This window comes from Physeter macrocephalus, chromosome 8 (assembly GCF_002837175.3).
Source record: "Physeter macrocephalus isolate SW-GA chromosome 8, ASM283717v5, whole genome shotgun sequence".
Taxonomy (NCBI): Eukaryota; Metazoa; Chordata; class Mammalia; order Artiodactyla; family Physeteridae; genus Physeter; species Physeter macrocephalus.
In genome coordinates this window covers 94,640,513-94,648,399 of record NC_041221.1, presented here as the reverse complement: position 1 = coordinate 94,648,399, position 7,887 = coordinate 94,640,513, and the positions used below count along the sequence as shown (strand labels likewise).

Genomic DNA, 7,887 nt, shown 5'->3' with positions numbered 1-7,887 from the left:
AAGTATGCAATATAGTGATTCGATATTTTAATACATTATGAAATAGTCACCAGAGTAAGTCCAGTTACCATCTGCCACCATACAAAGTTGTTACAATATTATTGACTATATTCTAAAATGGATGCACTTTATAGTAGGTAAACTATACACAAATAATGTTTATAAGACAAAAGCACTTCTGTTTATCTAAACTCTGAGTTTTTAGAATTTGCCACGAAGACATTGTTGATTACCACTACAGTCCTCACCCCTCTCCCACCTGTGATGATATGTAGATTTCAGATGATTTATTCTATGGGCCCATTTATGGACTGGGAAGTGATGGAGAGGCAAAAGTGGCTCTGCAGGTGACATGTGTCACTCAAGGAAATGTCACCAGAGCTGTATGCAGAAGCTGAGACAGGCTTAGTTCTTTCATGAGCATCTCCCAGGTGGTGGTGAAAGATGTAGACGGAGGCATCTTGACTTGATGTCATGGAGACAGAGTCCAATTCTCTGTCCATATTTATCTCTCTCTGCTCCCTTTCTCATTACTGTATCAAACAGAGGTCAGGCAGAACGATAGGTACCAGTTAATAAAACAAACATCATTATTTCTGAACCAGGCAACTCTCCAACTGCTTGTTATAGTCTCTCTAAAGGCAATTTTGGGCTAAACTTTATTGTGGCTTTATTCTATTGTTTAATTATGGTGGTGACTAAATTATTTTTTAAAGAAAGGGCTTCATAATGCATCTAACTCTAAATTGCTCTTGGTTAGAAACAGTGAAATTTAGACTATGAAATGGCCAACGTAGATAATTTCCTTTCCTTATTCCCCAACATTTGGCCTTTGTTTGTAAATGCTTTTTAAAAAGCTCAAGTCTCAATAATAATGTTAATGGTATAAATAAAATTGAAGAAGGATACTGAAGATACTTATGAGTAAAGACTTCAACTACTTTGAAGAAAGTCAGAGGAATGGATTTATCTGTGCAGGTCTAGTATGTATTTACTTATTTATTTTAAATTTTCTTCAACAAAATCTTTGAGAATTTCACTGGATAATTCTTTGTTTGCCTAGTATGTTTTAGTAATAAATAAACTGTATGTTTAAGTAATAAAACTATCCAATAATGCAATTTTTCAATTTATCCAAATTGAGAGAGAACAAGCTATTTACCTGATAACACTGAAAATGTATAATCATGTCACTGACCAGTGGTGAAGACTGTAGAAAGTCATCCAAACATCCAATTGGAGTTTACTTTTTACCATCTCCCCACGCGGTATGTCGCAGTGGACGGTCTGGGCATGCTGCCACACCTGGTGGAAGGGGTGGGGATGGCATTGCCTCTCTCTAGGCCTCAATTCCTTTAGGGGTCCTTCCCCTGCCAGACTGGGTGTGGTGAGTATATCTCAAGATGGAGCCAACCACTTATTAAAAGAAAATGCCTCCATTATCCACTGGGGAGCGTGTCCACTAGTGCCCTGGCTTCAGGGGGGAGGGGAAGAGCTGCTCTGCAGGAAGCCAGTGAGGACATTTGCTCCTGGAGGGAAGAGAATTGCTGGGATGTGTGTGGGAGAGTGAGGAGACAGCATCACTTAAAGAGTGTGGACCATGTAGGGCTTGAGGCGACCCCTCCTTGGACTGCAAATCTTCAGCTGTTTCTAGATGCATTAAATGCTTAGGAAAAATAGTATATATATTTTTTCTTTTTATTATTTATTATTATTATTATTATTATTTTATTATTATTACTTTACGGTACGCGGGCCTCTCACTGTTGTGGCCTCTCCCGTTGCGGAGCACAGGCTCTGGACGCACAGGCTCAGCGGCCGTGGCTCACGGGCCCAGCCGCTCCGCGTCATGTGGGATCTTCCCGGACCGGGGCACGAACCCGCGTCTCCTGCATCGGCAGGCGGACTCTCAACCACTGCGCCACCAGGGAAGCCCACAATTCCTTTTTGAATAAATCAGTTGGAAGAAGATTGTATATTACTTGCAATATAAACAACCTAATTGATATAAATAATATAAAAGAGTATTATTGGGCTTCCCTGGTGGCGCAGTGGTTGAGAGTCCGCCTGCCGATGCAGGAGACGCGGGTTCGTGCATTATATATATATATTTTTTTTTTAATTTTATATTTTGCAGTACGCGGGCCTCTCACTGCTGCGGCCTCTCCCCTTGCGGAGCATAGGCTCCGGTCGCGCAGGCTCAGCGGCCGTGGCTCACGGGCCCAGCCGCTGAGCCTGTGCGTCCAGAGCCTGTGATCCGCAACGGGAGAGGCCACAACAGTGAGAGGCCCGCGTACCGAAAAAAAAAAAGAGTATTATTACCATATATGTAAATCATACTCTTTAGAGTTTAGATGTACAAATAGGTAAATGATATTTTAATTTTAAAAAACTTTGAACAAGCAAATCAAAGATGTAAAACAGCCCACTGACTTAGCAGTATGTGAAATGGATATTAAATCACTTGATGTGGAATAGTTTTTAATGTTTTAAATATCTTTTATGGAAGTTTAGTTGAACACTAAAAAGCATAAAAAAGGTACAACATCTTGGCAACGTGTTTAGGTCTCAACTCCAAGTTTACGTTTATATTTTCATAGTTTTTTTATATACAGATAAAGGATGATAAATCTAGTCTGGGATAAACTTAAATTAACTCTCTCTCTCTACAAAAGCAAATTTATTTCATATTATTCACAGTTGCTCACAGACCTGTGGTGTTTAAGAGATGTGGAACAATTTCCCCAAAGTGTGAACTGAATCATTTTTTTCCTGTACCTTTTGTAATAATTCAGGTTTTTAAAGCTTCAGGAATGAAAATGTTCCAAGTAACAAAAGAGTTCTTAAGGTGAGAACATAGATCAAATCTTATCATGTCAAGTAGAGCAATTTAATTATAGACCATTTGAACACAGCTTGAAATATTAATATAGATGGCTGAAGGTACAGATTCCAGTCCTCATGAAAAAGTTTCAGAATATCACTTCTTTTCATGTAAACCCATCTTTCTTGTCCCTTCGATATTTTCACCTCCAAACAGGAGGAGCCGTCCTGGGAACATGAACCCAGATCCATTTTCCCTGCAGCAACTTTCTTTAACCTTTAAGACTCTTTTTCTTCGTTGACTGAAGAACCGTGACTTGTCCTATTGGAATCGTGCTCTTGCAGCGCGGCTCTGTTACTGTTCCTAGTCCGGGAGGCTTGCTGTAAGGGACAAAGAAATGGAGAGGGAGAAGTTGACATATATGCGCATTCCGTTTTCTCTATTCCGTATGCACTCTTTGAAAGAACATGGATATGTATTTCTCTGTGTAAATGGGGAAGGGTGGATTCAGCAAGCTGTGAGTCAGCCAGACAATTCTGGAAGGACTATACCAGACCAGGAAGGTTTATTAACCCAACTGGTCACAATTAACAACCAGGTAGGAAAAGCACTGGCGTTCCTGCCAGGAGATGGATGTGCCAGCCGTCCTCAGGGGGCATCTGACTCTGCTGGTTCTGTTCAGACTCAAGGGAGATAAAGTATCTAGGTGACTCTCCTAATTAGAATGAGCTGCCAATAAGGCATGATAAAGGAAATAATAAACTAAAGTGGGGCATTCTGTGACCAAGACTTGAAGCACATAGGAATAGAAAGAGGAGGCTTTGGGGGGAGTTGGAGGTGTTGAAGGGGAGGAGAGAGGGAGAGAGGAGCAAGATTCCACACTGGGTCATTATCTTGGCCTGGCTGCAGCTGGTTGCTAGCTCCCCAAAGGCGAGAGCATTCAAGTGAGAATCTCATGAAAGGCGGTTCTGCAACCCTGACCCTGTGCTCCTACTAGGAAAGACTGCTGTCCAGGTGGTTTCTTTGAGAACAGAGTGACCAATGTCAGTCTGCCCAGAACTTTCCTGCCTTTTGCACTGAAAGTCCCACACTGGTTGGTCACCCTGGGGTCCTGGGAAATTCGATGCAGGCTGGTGGGTAGGACCTTGCAGGCAGTGGTGGTCTCTTGGACACAGTGTTACTATCCATGGCAGGTCAAAGGAGGAGCAATGGAAGCAAATCTGAAAAGCATGGTTCACATAGGAAATTTACTTTTCTCTCATTTTAATTTGGATTCCAGGATCCCTTGATTCAGAGAAAGAAGCACAGAGCTGTTACTACTGAGGTTCTAGATAACGCTCAGGTATCAGGAGGCCAACAAACCTGGTTCAGGGGACAGAAATAAAGAGATTGGAAATATAAGGTACAGGGGCTGGTAGTAGAGGCCTGGCTATGGAGTATGTTTCTTTTACCCTCCACCTCTACCATGGCAAGAAACTGGCTGTTCATTTAATTTTACCATAGTTCCTATTGGAAGAGGCCCCCACTATCTGAAAATAACCATGGGAGAGGCAATTAAATTATGTAGAAAAAAAATTCCACTGATTTCAATTCAAAATATGTGTACACATAGCAAAAACCCCTGGAGGAAATGTATAAGGAGGTTAAAATAGTGCCATGGAACGTGTTAACTACCTGTCCTTTTGCAGGAATTAGAAAATAAAACAATTATATTACGTTCTATTGAAAAGGCTTTCCAACACGTGGGCTGAGTACCTGTTGATGTTAATCCATGAAGGACACAGAGCTGAAGAGATAAAAGAATCTGGAGAATTGTCAGTAAGAAGCTGTGCAGGTCTGTGGTGACCTAAATGGGAAGGAAATCCAAAAAAGAGGGGATATATGTATACGTATAGCTGATTCACTTTGCTGTACAGCAGAAACTAACACACCATTGTAAAGCAACTATACTCCAATAAAAATTAATAATAATAAGAAAAAGTAGCTGTGCAGGTAACAGTGGGGCAGGACATAGAGAAAGAGATGATTTACCTTGGAAGCTACCTCAGTGGCTTCAAATTCTTCACTGAGACATTTCATCATTTTTCCTTGAAAGGAGAGTTCATGGTCAAGTAAGTTTGGGAATCTGTTTCCCTTTGCTCCCTCTTCAGCTTGTACTTTAGCAGTTCGAACTGCTTAACTTTGTTTAGGTATCATATTTCCCACAGTTATAGAACCAGGTAATCTTATTTTATTTTCAATTGAGAAACAATTATTATCATCCTAGGGAAATAGTGAACCACAGAACATACTTCAGAAAAACTGCTTCCAGAACTTTGTTCCTGAGAATAATCCTAGTGACATTCTTTTCAAGGTCAATGGCATCTTCAGTTGGAATATGTGGCCTTTGTGAAAAGAAGCATTGTCTTAATTAATTGGAGCTCTGCATGATTGTATCTTTGTGAATCTTCTCTTTGAAACGACATCTAAGATCCAAAATGTAAAACGAGACCAGTCTTTTAGAAATGCTGTAAACAAGAAAAGAGTTAAAAAGGCAAATATGAAAGTTAAAGTGGCCATTTGAAGATCAGAATGATATTTCAATTAAAATCATTCAAAACAGGTGTTGAAATTCTTGCTAAAATTTGGATGGAATTAAACATAAAAATTAATGAGTAAGGGCCCATTGGGAAAAGATTGCTGTTTACTTGAGAAAATGGCTGAACTAGAAAAAATACAAACGTAGTTTCTACCCAAACACTACCCTTTCAATTGCAAACCTGTTGAAAGTGCAAAACATAGGAAAATTACTTTATAAATATTTTATAACTAGAGGACATTTTAGCTGAGCAGCCTAAACATAGCCTTTTAGGTTAGAAGCAATATACTTTTGTTTTAATATGATATAAATAGGTCATCCGTCTTTATCGGAGAACATTGTTTTGCAGTGAGTCAAAAAAAAGGGAGGCTTTATTCAGACGCGAGGAAACAACAGGCATTCATTAAGAATATTTAGAAAAAGGGTGTGGGGGAGGGATAAATTAGGAGTATGGAATGAACAGATACACACTATTATATATAAAATAGATAAGCAACAAGGATTTACTGTAGAGCACAGGGAACTATATTCAGTATCTTGTAATAACCTATAATGGAAAAGAATCTGAAAAAATATAACTGAATCATTTTGCTGTATACCTGAAACTAAAACAATATTGTAAATCAACTATACTTCAATTAAAAAAAAAAGGGTGTATTATCTTTCAAGAAGTCTCTGAAGATTTGTCTTGATTGAATTGTCCTTTCCAAAATAAATGAAGCACTAAAGAGGTTTGTTATCACTTGACTGAAGTCTTCTAGAAAAGTAGTTTCTCTCTATGAGTTATGTGACACAGGGAGGTGAGTAGATGTCTTGGCCTTGGATGAAGCTATGTACTCTTTCTGGAGTTGCCACATCCATACACAGGACCATGCCCAGGAAGATTTGTGAACAGTCAGTTTTCCTTGGGGATTTCCACATGCCCAAGGATATTCCTCTGCCCAATCTCAGTATCTCCATAAGCGTCCAGTGTTTCAGGTCTCCAGCTGCCAAGAGTCCCTTCTTTGGTACTCCACGCTGGCCTGCTTATGCAATGCATCTTTCCTGTGTCTTATTGAAACTTCAAATCTTTTCCTCCTTCCTATTTACAAGAGCAAAACACTGGAAACAACTTATATGTGAAACAGTAAAATAATTTAAGAAATGGATTCTGATGAAATACAAATCAATCACTAAAATGATGATTTTGTTCACCAGAGAAATGTTAAGTGAAAAAAAACCAAGATATAAATTCTATGTATTATATAATCCATATATATAAATTCTATATATGCATCTTTCTCTATACATGCATGTATACATATTCTATGTAAGTACTCTCTATACACACATATTTACACATACATGCAGCACTAAAATGTTAATAGCACTTATCTCATGGTATAATTATAGTTGATTTTTGTCTTCTTTACCCATTTTATTCATTCCAAATTCCTCACAATAGTTGTGTATTACTTTTCCATTAAGAAAAAAAATTGTTTAGAAATAATAGAACTATTTTCACCATGATTCATTCCAGTCTTCGAATCCCTGGTTTTTGCTACAGGAACTGGACTTATTCGTGCAATTATGTTAATATATGTGGCACAGACCTTGAATTTTGTGTCAAGAGGTCTGGAGACTAGACTTGTCCTCTGCTGATCGGCTCTGTGACCATCCTTGGACAAATGCCCTGGCCTCTCTGGGCCTCAGTCTTCTCATCAATAAAGAAGAGGCTCGGTCCGGGCATCGCGGTGCGGCGGAGTCAAGAGGGAGGAGTAGGCGTGCGAGCCCTGCCCCTGGCGCCTTGTGGATGACTCTGGTGGGGCCTTTACCATGCGCACCATAGGTGGTGGTATCTTGCAAGCCCTCAGAGGTTTTCGCAGTTCTCCGGTGGGAGGAAACCACAAACTAGGAGGGAGTTTGACAGATCTTAAAACCAGGGCTCCGCAGTTGGGAGGTAGCTTTGCAGTCTGGGGAAGTCTGTTTTCCATGACTGACCGCAGTATGGTTCAAGTCAGAGGGAAAGAAGATCCCTGGAATTCCATCGCAAGTGGTGCCTGAAAAGGAGCCATCCTGGCAGCAAGAAACGGACCAGTGGTTATGGTTGGGTCAGCCGTAATGGCTGGCGTTTTCTGAGCTTTAATTGAAGGAGCTGGTATCTTGTTGGCAAGATTTGCCTTCACACAATTCCCCAATAGTCCTCGGTTTGCTGAAGACCCCTCCCAGTTGCCTTCAACCCAGTTACCATACTCACCTTTCAGAGACTATGGACAAAACCAATAGGACTTCTTTCCCAGGATTTCTTTAATGGAATGAGCTGTAGTTCAAGGAAGGATTTCAGAAAATCAAGTTAAAGTCTGTTTTTAAAGCCATAGGTGGGACAACTATGGCCAAATAGGCTATGAAGAGACACTTGGCACCTTTTTCTATTTAAAGGAAGATGGTGGGAGGGGGGTTCTTAAAAGATAATACATTTATTTATTCATACTTGGCTTGCATTTGT

General features: G+C 40.0%; 1 pseudogene; it reads left to right on the top strand.

Annotated features, from left to right (window-relative positions):
• The first annotated feature begins 1,187 nt into the window (after window positions 1–1,187).
• On the top strand, window positions 1,188–7,667 carry LOC102974928 (mitochondrial import inner membrane translocase subunit Tim17-A-like; annotated as a pseudogene).
• The last annotated feature ends 220 nt before the right edge of the window (window positions 7,668–7,887 follow it).